Raw genomic sequence first — 11924 nt, 5'->3', positions numbered from 1 at the left:
CTGTTATTAGTTAACTAGGTGGTAATAGGAGCCGGTGCTGTAACCCTAAAAACTTTAGAAAGTCTGCAAAAAGTTAATAGAACCGGCATCTTCGCTATATTATCTATAGCAGGCGTATATAATAAATCTAGACTCTTACTACAGGATAATTAGTATAAGTAAAATGCTTATTTATTTCGTAATCTACTTATAGTTATATAAGATTACAAGAATAATCCTTATAGGTTTTAGTATTTTTAGTTTCCTTATCTATATTAAATATAAAATAGTTTATTTTATCTTTAAATAGGCTTATTATATTTAGTAGAAAAGCCTTATATATAGCTAGTATAGGTAGAATTATCGCTAGTTATATATACTAGTAACCTAGAAATACTAGTATTTTTATTAGATATAATATACTTATAATAGAAGAGTGTATAGTAGGGGGCTTATAGATAGAAATAACGATTTCGTGTATTAAAAGACGAATCCTTAAGGAATTATAATGCGTAGCCTAGGGCTATATATACCCCAGCCTAAGCGAGCACGTAACTTATAGAGGTTTTGCAGGCTATACGCCTACGCAGGCGGCTGTATAATTTAAAAGGATATATCTATATCCTGTCCGGTAGCTATATACTATAGGTGCTCTAGTTACTTTATACTACCCCCCTTTTTAAAAAAGGTTTAACCCTAAACCTATACAGCTTTATTAAATAAACCCTATAACTTTATAGGGAAAAAAATAGAAGAACTAAAAGTACTATAGTAATAAAACAGTTATATATTACTAGCTAAAGCCCTATATAATAGTAGCGTGTAGATTTAAAATTTAGGCGCTAGCGGCTAGTATAGGCGCTGTTATAGGTATAAGGTTTAACCCTTAAAAAAAGTATAGTACCCGCAAAACTTATATAATATTACTATAACTTTATATCTATAGGTAATAGGTTATAGTAGTTAGCCTTTTACTATATAGTTTACGCTTTCTATATATAGTAGCTACCTAACTTAGTATTACTATATAGCTAAGAGCGTATTATAGTATAGAGTAGTAAGGCTGTATAGCTAGGTGCAGTATATAATATATATATAGCACCTATATATATATAAAGTGTTTTAAACTAACCTCTAATTTTATAGTATAGAATATATTTAATAATTACTTAATAGTATAATTACTATACTTTACTATAAGGTTAAGGCAGTTAAAAGGGCTATATCTAGGTCTATAATAATTACTATTATAGAATAGAGTTTTCTAGTATTAAAAGATTGCGGTTACTATAGCTGCAGTTTTTTAGTGCTATTGCATTGCTTTATCACGGTCTCGGGCGGCAGGATTGCCCTAGCTAGCTCGGGCAGGTAGGTAGAAGTAATAACTGAATTCACTACGTGTTCTATAATGCACGGCAGGCAGGCGGGTTGAATAACAAGACGTAGCTCAAGGAGCTACAAGGAGGCAGGGCGGCGGTCGGCAGGTATACTCCTGCCAAGGCTCGCATAGGCCCTTGCAACAAGGCCTCTCGCCGGGTCCTAACATCACGTGTTACGCTGTGCAGCAAGCTTCACCGTTCAAGCCGTGACAGTACTCCCCTCCTTACGGCCGAACTCCGTTGAGGCCTAAGGACCGGGCTTTTTAGGGTAACGGCGATAGAACAACCGGATAGCTTCCTCGGCATGTTCCAGATAGTCGGCGGGCTCTTCTGTGACTTCGTTGTATCCGGTCCACTTCACCGTGTACTTCAGGCGGGGGCGGCCACGACCGCGACGCTCCCATCGAGAGTCGACAACTTCCTCGACTTCCTACTCCTCCAAGCCTTCGACTTCAACTAGCGGCGGTGGTTCTTAACGCTGGCCGGGCAGCGGATCATTCGCGGCAGGTCTTAGTAAACTAACGTGGAAGACGTTGTGGTTGCGCATGCTCTCCGGTAAGGTTAGGCGGTATGCGTAAGGGCTGATGACCTTCTCTACGCGGAACGGTCCAAGATTCTTCCAATCCAGCTTCTTCTGGGGGCGGAGGGTCTTAATATTCTTAGCATTTAACCATACTAAGTCGTTAACTTAATAGTTACGAGCAGGGCGACGGTTACGGTTTGCATTATCCTCGTATCGGGCACGGGAGGCAGTAAGTTCAGACTTTAGATGTTCCAGAATCTCTTCCATACGCTTAGCGAAGCGCTCAGCGTCTCTAGCAGGCGGGCGGGTTGACAGTTCAACCTAAAGGCAGCCATTCGGCCCAGTTATCCTGCAAATAGGACACGTGTGCCCGTAAGTACTGTTCCAGGACAGCGTTAGCTCTCTTAGTCTGGCCATCGGTTTCGGGGTGGTATGCAGTTGATAGTAGGCAGTTAATCCTCAGGCGGCTGGTTAGGTGTCTCCAGAATTCAGCTATAAACTGGGGCCCTCGGTCAGATATAATAGAGGCAGGCAGGCCGTGTAGTTTCCAGATATTCTTTAGGAAAAGTCTTGCAACGTCTTCCGCGTTGCAGGTCCCTTTACAGGCAAGGAAGTGTTTTATCTTAGTTAGGCGGTCCACTACAACAAGGATTGCATCGTGCTTTCCGCTACGCGGCAGGTGCGTGATAAAATCCATTAATATATCACGCCAGGCTCTCTCAGGAACAGGCAGCGGCTTTAGGATGCCCTGGTAGGCTTCTTGTAACAGAGTGGTTCTCTTGCACATCTGGCAGTTCCTAACCCAACGGTCCACGTAAGGTAGCATTCCGGGCCAGTAGTAACTGCGGGCTATTAGGCTGTACGTCTTAGATCTTCCAGGGTGGCCGGCAATAGCGTTCCTGTAGTATATGCGCAGAAGTTCTGCCTTTAGTTCGTTATAGTCGGGTATATATAGGCAGTTCCGATAGTATAGGTGTCTACCTTTCTTCTGGTATTTAGCTAATATAAGCTTTGCGTAACGGCGGTGTCCTTCTTCTAAGGCTTTTAGGACTAATAGCGGGATAGGGTCTTCTTTATATGCTATTTTTAGCAGGGCGGCAATTATAAAGGGTAGTTCTATATCTCCCTCGGTCTTTTATTTATCTTGCGGGGCGTTGTCCAGGGGAGTTGGTAATAAGCCTTCTTGCTAGGTCCTTACAGGTGCTAGAGCTATTATTTTAGCTTTATTTTTAAAGGTTACTTTCCTTATAGTTTTCTTTTCTATTTTATTCTTAAAGTTTAATCTCTTTAGAATTATTTAGCTCTAGTAGCAGAGACGTTTATCCTTTTCCTTAGGCAGGTTCTCTAACCTCCTAGTTAGAGAATTAGGCTTTACCCTAAGTTTTCCGGGTTAATATATAATCTTAAAGTTAAAATAGGACAGGAATTTAGACTAGCAGGCCTAGCAGCAGTTTAGTAGTTTTATTATTATAAAGTACTCTAGATTATAGTAGTTAGTAATAACTTTAATAGGTAAGGCGGCGCCTTTAAGCTCTAGTCTCTATTTTTTAAAGTATTAAATAATAGTAAGCAGTTCCTTATTATATATTTTATAGTTGTATTCTGCAACTAAGTGCTTTTTTAAAAAGAATATAATAGGGTGCAGGATTCTGTTATCTCTATACTATAATAAAACACTAGCTAAGATATAATTAAATATATCTATTTCTATAATAATAGGCTTATTCTAGTTAAATAGTGCTAGAATAGGTGTAGAGGTAAAGGCTTCTTTTAATTTAGTAAAAGCTTTTTAATAGGTGTTACGATAGCGCTACACGCAAGAGGTCGAGGGCTTAAAGAGGAGCGTTGATTAGGTGCTATATACAATGCTACGTGGAGAATTAAGACGTTGTGTAAGGAACAGGAAGACGGGAGACGGGCCACCGGATATAAGGGCGTGGCCGAGCGCGTGGCGTACGGCCTCTATGCCGTTTCGGCGCGTGGCACGCGTGTACGCGAGGTCCTTACCAGATCAGGTGATAGGAAAAGGGGGCAGCCGGTAGGTGGCTGGAGCGGGATAGGATAGGAAGCGGAAGCGAGACGGGAGCGGAGCAGGGCAGGCAGGGCAGGAGGCCGGCTAACGGTAGTAGGCCGGTGCAGATTGCTGGAGTTGTAGCAATCTGCGGCAGAATTTCGGTAGGTAGGGTGTCGCGGTCGATACCGTGATAATAGGCAGTATTTTATATAAAGGCAACGCCCTTCTTTATTAGGTATACTAGCGGAGTAATAATCTTTAAGAAGTCTTTAATAAATTAGCAGTAGAAGTTTCTAAATCCTATAAAAGCTTATATATTAGTTAGGCGAGTTAGTATTTTCTAGTCTATTACGGCTTTAATCTTTTCTAGGTCTATTTATAGGCTGTTAGCTCCTATAATAATACCTAGGAATATTATTTCTTCGGCAAAAAACTTATATTTCTTAATCTTTACATAGAGTTCTGCTTTTTATAGCAGTTTTAGTATAGTATAGATATACTCTAGGTGTTTAGTTTAGTTCCGGCTGTAAATTAGAATATTATTTAGGTAGGCAGTATAGAAAATATTAAGATGCTTTTATAGAATATTATTTATAAATTATTAGAATATTATAGGGGCTCCGGTAAGCCTAAACAGTATTACTAAGGTTTTAAATAGTTCTAGTCGGGTTCGGAATATAGTAAGCTATTTTTAACCCTTTTTTATATATAGGTTATTAAAGGCAGATATAATATTAATTTTTATAAAGTACTTTATCCCCTTTAGGTTACTTAAGGTTTCCTTTATTAATAGTAGCAGGTAGCGGTTCTTAACTATTATAGTATTTAGCGCTTAGTAGTTAACGTAGAAGCAGAGGCCTTTTCTAGGCTTTTTTATAAATAATACAGGTAACACGGTAGGTAAAAAGCTAGGGCGGATAAATCCTTTCTTTAGATTATCTGCTACCTATTTTCTTAGAGCTATTAGCTTATTATAGGATATTAGGTATAAGGGTTTAAAAAAGGGCATTTTTCCTTTTTTTAACTTAATTTTATAGTTATACAGGCGGTGTAGTAGCAGGCAGTTAGTATTTTTAGGCGAAAAAATATTAGTAAACTTTTATAGTTCTTTAGGCAGGCGGTTTAGGTTAAAGCTCTTTTTTTTAAATAGGATATAGTTAATATTATTTAGTAATATAGAAAAGAGTTTATATTTTTTTTATAAATAGGCGCTATATATATATAAGGAAACGGGTGCTATATTTTTCCCTTCTAGGTTTTTTAGTGCAGGCGGCAGGTACTCCAAGCGGTTCTTTTTTAGAATATTAGTAATTTTTATACACGCGTTGCTTTTTACGGTATATTATAGTATTTATAATAGTACTAGCTTATAAACTATAGCGTATTACAGGACTAGTCCGGTATAGGATTATATAGGCGTAGCTATAAGATTCCTAGAATAATTAGGTAATAACTTAGTTTAGTTACCCCTATTTAAACGGTCTCTAAATATTTATTTATCTGTAATTAAACCTAAATAGTATAGGTTACTTTACCTACTTTAGAATTGCCTTTATTGGCTAGTTCTAGGTAAAAAGGGTACTTAAGCGGAATTATTAGGATATAGTAATGCTTTACCTAGTTTTTATTAACTAGCACTTTCCCTTTACAGCTACTATTAATTATACTATATACTAGAATACTCTAGCCCTAGTATTCTAAATATATAGGTATAATTAATAGGTTAGCTCTTATAACCTATTTCTTTTTAATAGTTATCCCTTAAATAGCAGTAGTAAATACTTATATAGTGCGCGGTATATAAGCCTAGCTATAACCTATATTAGGCTTAATCCTTTTATTAAAGTAGAAAATAGGAGAAAAGCAGGTTTTAGCAGTATCTAGGTTCTATATTTAGTAGAGGGCGGTAAAAAGCTTCGGAAAAACGCGTTTTTATAAACAGGGTGGGAGCGGATAAAGTATTTATTAGGCTAAAGGCAGTTATAGATAAAGTGTTTTTTAGATTTATAATAGTAATATTTCTTTCCTTTATATTAAGTTAAGCAACCTTTTAAAAAATCTATTAGGTTTCTAGAAACTTCTATAATTTTTATAGCGCCGGATATATTTAGTAATAACTAGGTGTAACAGGTTGTCTCTTCTATACCTTCTAAGTATTTTATACTAAGGCAGGGTATAGGCAAGTCGTTGTTAGGGTGCAATAGTTTTTAAAAGGTAAGGTAATAATAAATTAAGGTCTAAAACGGGGTTATTACTTTTAATAGGTAGTATTAAAGTCTTAAGTTAAATATAAGGTTCCTATCTATATAAAGGAGCGTCCCTTTATATAAAAGCTCCGTCCTAAGAAACCTCTTACTTATATAGCTCGCAGCCTCGAGCCCCTTAAGCTGCTCCCTTAGCTCGCAGCCTTAAACCCCTTAAGCGCTCGCCTGGCTTACTTTCTTAAGCTTCTCGAGCTATTACGTAACCCTGTCCTTATAATATCCTATTCTTAGATTATTCCTATCTACTAGCAGTCCGTAGGGGAATCTAGGATCCCTATACGTCCTATACGCAACCCTTTTAGTCCTGTAACCTAGTTCTGCGTAATTAGTTTTATCTGCTTACTAGTCTCTATAAGTGCCTCTGCACTTAAGTTGTTTATATTATAGGTTATAACACTTGCTCCCCCTTCTAAGGCTTTTAGCCCGAAAGTATTTCCGTGGTGGGGTTTTAGATAAGTAGCTGGCGATGCCCTATCTATTAGGCCGTTATTATGCCACTCTATTTCTTCCTTTATAATATCTAACACTTTAAAAGCTAAGAAATAAGAAAGTTGTTTTATGCTTACTAATTATATTAACGCGTCTGGTTTAAAAGTTATACCTTATTCCTAGTGCAAGTCTCGGGGTTTATTATATATAGTTTCTATATCTAACTCGGATTATTATACTGCCTGCGTTTGGGCGCAACAATTAAACTATAATATTGCTGGCATCTTAGCAGCTGCCTATAAGCTGTTGTAATCTACTATTACTTATAACCGCGTTTTAGCTAACTTTTTTAGGGCGGAAGTTGGCCCGTAAGAAGGATAAACTTTATTGCAAGGAGTTGGAGACTTATGCAACCCTAAAAGCGGCTATAGCAAAGCTAGATTACCTGGATTTTTAAAAGAAGCTATTGCGTAAGCGTAGTAAAAAGATAATGCGTTATAGTTTTAAGACTCTAGAAAAGCTTAAGAAAGATAATTAGAAGGAGGCTAAGTAAAAAGGATAAGAGTATACCGAGCAGGAAGGCTTACCTTCTGCCTTAGGAACTGTTAGGTATTCTTCTTTTTCTCTAGATATGCTGGGCACTGCTAGCCGTCTGTTCTATTGCTATATATCCTAATTATATAGCAGTGGCATTTTTTCTCCGAGTTCCTTTAATCCTTTCTAGTTAGATAGTGCGCTATTACTGTCTTTCTAGGCTGTTCCGGATTCTAGCGGTAAAACTGCTGCAGGAGTTCCTAATAGTTTACTAAACTCTTAACCGGTTCCTATATATTCTCGGAGGTGCCGTATTTTTTCCACTTAATTAGGTACTTTTTTCGCTAACTATGCTGTCGGGAATCTAGGATTTGCTCGACCTTATATTTATTATTATTGTCGACCTCTATATTATTTTCTAGCTTAGCGTTTAGTAGTGCGGGTTCTAGTAGCAATATATAGAAGACCGGGTGTATTTTTATTCTATTAGGCAGCCTAAGCTTATAGTTTACTAGGCTAATAACATTCTATATTTCGAATAGTCTAATCTTAATATAGTCTAACTTTATACTTAGTTATTTCATCTTAATATTTTTGCGGAGTAGGTAGACTCTATCTCCCCTTTTAAAGGTTAGTGCAACACTCCGGTGTTAGTTATAATATCTTGCTAACCTTAGCGTTAGGAATTAGATATCTATTAAGAGCTGCCTTTATAGCTTTTTAATATTTTCAACTAATAGCAGTGCCCTCTAGGCTCTTATACTATTAAGTTAAGGTTTTTAATACGCCTCTAGATTAAAACTATAGTTTATAAAGAAGAGCAATACCTTTATTAACTCTATAGATATACTATTATAGGCAAACTAGGCTATTAGTAGTAGTAATACCTAATTATCCTGCCTATAATTAATATAGCATTATAGGTACTGTTCTAAAATCTAATTAAGCCTTTCTATTTATCTGTCCGTCTAAGGGTAAAACGCCGTAGAAAGCCTATACTTTATTCCTAGTTATACAGTAAGGGTCTGCCAGAATTTTAATATAAAGAGCTTGTCTTAGTCTGAAATTATCTCCTAAAGTAGCCTGTAGTTGCTAATAATATACTTTAAAAAAGCGTAGGCCAGATCTTCTGCCGTTAATACTTCTTAGTAAGGGATAAAGTATATATATTTAGTTAGTTGGTCCGTAACTACTAATATTGCGTTGTACTTTATACCTGTTATAGGTTTAATAGACTATAGTAGCTTAACTATAAAGTCCTATATAATAGATTTCTATACTTTTTCCGGTGTAGAGGGACTCTTTATTAGTCCGTATAGTGCGTATTATGCCGACTTATTCTTTATATACTCGCATTCGTATACAATTTTCTCTGTTAATTTCCGGAGTCCGGGGAAGTAGAATATTCTTGCAATTCTTTCCCGTGTTTTTTCTACTCCCTAGTGCCCGTGCACTGGTGTACTATAGAATTCCTTAATAAGCTTTTTTTATAAGGTCTTAGGTACAAATATCTTATTCTATAAGGTGATAATACTGTCCTAAATTTCTCTGTATTCCTGGTTTATAGGTTCTAGGCGCAAGCTTTACTAGTTATAACCCGCTAAATCCCGGCTTTCTTAATCTACCTTCTGTGCTGCCTTAATTTATTTATACTACTTATTATCCTCGGACCTATAAGCAACTACTGCTTATACGTAGTTAAATTTAAAAGTTCTCGGACTAGTTTCCTTAAGTATAGGTTGCCTGGTTTTTTCGGCTCTTTTTATATAGTCCGGCCTTCTGCTAAGTACGTCTACACGAGTATTTTTAGATCCCTTTTAGTACGTAATCCTAAAATTAAAGGTTCCTAGTTTTTCTAACTATTTTTTCTATCTCCTATTTAACTCCTTAGTTATAGTAAAGTATATTAGATTCTTATAGTCTATATACACCTGTACTATATATACCGCCCCTTTAAAGTAAACTTTCTACTATTTAAATGCTTCTATTATAGCTAGCAGTTCCTTATTATAGATATTATAGTTTAGCTTAGCTATATTTAGCTTTTATAAGTAGAATACTATAGGATGCAATTTCCCTCGTTTATCTAGTTGGCTAAGTATTGCTCCTACTACCTTATCCGACGCATTGCTTTTAATAGTAACTAGTTTCTATAGGTCGAAGATTGCTAATACTAGTTTTAAGGTAAACCGTGCTTTTAACCTATTAAATACACCCTGCGCCTCTAGGGTCTATCTGTATTTAATATTTTTTCTAGTAAGTTTTATAAGTAGCTCTGCAATTTTTAAGTAGCCCTTAATAAACTGCCTGTAGTAATTAGCTAACCTTAGGAATAACTGTAGTTCCCTTAAATTTGCGGGCTCTAGCTATTCTTAAATAGAGAACACCTTGCCTTCTTCTATTTTAATCTATCCTGGACTAATAACATATTCTAGGAATCCGACTCTCTGCCTATAGAACTCGCACTTATCCGGGTTCGCTATAAGGTTGTATTTCCTAAGTCTTTTAAGTACTTTTTGCATATATATCTTGTATTCGCTTAGCGTTTCTAAGTATACAAGGATATTATCGAGGTATACCACTGTAAACCGATTTAGGTAGCCCCTTAACGCTAAGTTAACTACTACCTAGAATATTGCTAGTATATTAGTAAGCCTAAACAGTATTACTGTATATTTAAAGTATCTATATTAAGTTTTAAAAGCCGTTTTCTACTCTTCTCCTTCTTTTATCCGAATTAAATAGTATCCTTCGTGTAGGTCTAACTTTATAAAGTACTTAGCTCTGTATAGTTAGTCTTTAAGTTCTAAAATTAAAAGTAGTAAATAGCGGTTTTTAATTATAATCTTATTTAGTTATTTATAGTCTATGCAAAGGCGCAGCTTACTATTTACTTTTAGAACAAATATTACAGAGTAACCTACAGGCAATTCTAATAGTCTAATAAATCCTTGCTTTAGGTTCTTTTCTAGGTATTTTTCTAGCACTTCCAGCTCGTTCTGGGCTAGTAAATAGATTAGTCTAAACTGCGGTTATTTGCCTAGTACTAGGGGAATATAGTAATCCTAAGGTTAGTGCTTTAGTAATATATTCTAAACCTTTTCTATAAAGATTTCTTTAAATTTATTATATTTTTCTAGCACTTCTAGTGCTTTTACTACCTTAGCTAGCTGCCGGCTGCTTAGGGGTTTAGGCCACTATTAGCTTGCTGCCCTGTTTTCTTTTTAGGCCTTTTTACCTTTTAAGATATCTATATTATTATCTTGTTTTTGCTTAGGCTTATCCTGGCGCAGGGTACCTTTTAGTCCGCTTTCCGATTAAATCCTTACTTTACTAGACTTCTAATTAACTTAGGGGTTATACTGCTTTAGCTATAGTATACCTAAAATTATATTATATTTTACCGTGTTAGTTATATCTATGCTAATAGTTTCTCTATATTCTTTAATCTATATAACACCTAGTCGAGTTTTTATAGTTACCTGCCCGTTACCGTATTATATAGGTGTGCTATCTACTGTATATAGTTTATATAGTTTGTTTTTCTATTACTAAGAGATCCGGTTTCTCTTAATAAAGTTGTGGAATATAAAATTTCCTTGCGCGCTACTATTTAGCAGTGCCCTTACCGGGTTCCTACTAATTTTAACTAATAGGATTATATATCTGTAGTTCTAAATAGGAATAGAGTTAGGCTGCGTTGCCGGGTTCCTTTTTTTTTTTTGCGATATAGGTTTTTCCTACTAGAGTAGCGATAGTCGCGGTTTACGTTCTTTTATCTTTAGCCGCTCTGTAGAACCTTGTTCTTAGCTGCTCTAGCCGTTCTATTACTTAAGCGCCTGCTTGTTTTTTAGCTGTTCTTATAGCTAATAGTTTATATATTTTATTTCGCAATATACTAGATATAAGTTTTAGTAGTATATTCGCTAGTTTTTACTTTTCCTATATTCTATTAGGTACTAAGGGTCCGCAACTATAGTAGCTACTTCTATAAGTTCGTCTTTCTTACCTATAATATAGTGCTTTGTTTCCTTAAACAGTACTAGTTATATAATAATATAATATCTTATCCGATATAGGTACTATCCTTAATATTTCTTATATATTACGTGCTTATCGCATTTATTCTTAATATAAGATACCTAAGATATCTGTCTATAAAGTAGGTGGTTCCTATCTAGCCGTTTATCTTCCTTATTATAGACGCCTATTTTACTAATAGGGTGTAAAGCTCTATAGATCTTAATCTCGGTTTATTTTCTATATAGCTTTAGCGGTTCTTATTCTAGCCCTATACTAAATTCGCCGTTACTAAACTACTCTTCTAGTTCGCGGTTTTTATTACTATTATAGTATTCTTTACTATTCTTAACAGGTAATTTATTATCCAGTTCTTGCTAAATATTGCGGCTTAGGCCTTCTAATATATCTAATCTTGCGCAGGTTCCTGCGCTAATAGTTGCTGTTAATATTCCTGCGGCTGCGGCTATTCTTACTTTTTCTTCTCTAGCAAGCTGTCCTGTAACTCTTTCTATAGCTCTTAGAAATTAGTAACTAGCTAGTGCTTTTAGCTCTGCGCCCGCTGTGGCGTTTTCGGCCTTTTACGCTTCTTATTCTTTATTAAGGCGTGTAAGAATTTCTCTTACGCTTTGTTTATATATAGCTATAACTCTATTAACCTGTGCTTCTATATTTAGTAACTCGGCCTTACTATTATTTAGTAGCTCGGGTATATTAGTTTAGGGTTCTAATTACGGTTTAATTATCTAAAACGCCTTATCCGTCTCTAATAGGTAGTCGAT

Source organism: Mytilinidion resinicola, assembly GCF_010093595.1.
Source record: "Mytilinidion resinicola strain CBS 304.34 unplaced genomic scaffold BDZ99scaffold_9, whole genome shotgun sequence".
NCBI classification, from domain to species: Eukaryota; Fungi; Ascomycota; class Dothideomycetes; order Mytilinidiales; family Mytilinidiaceae; genus Mytilinidion; species Mytilinidion resinicola.
The sequence above is the reverse complement of the archived record's forward strand: the minus strand, read 5'-3'. Positions refer to the sequence as shown.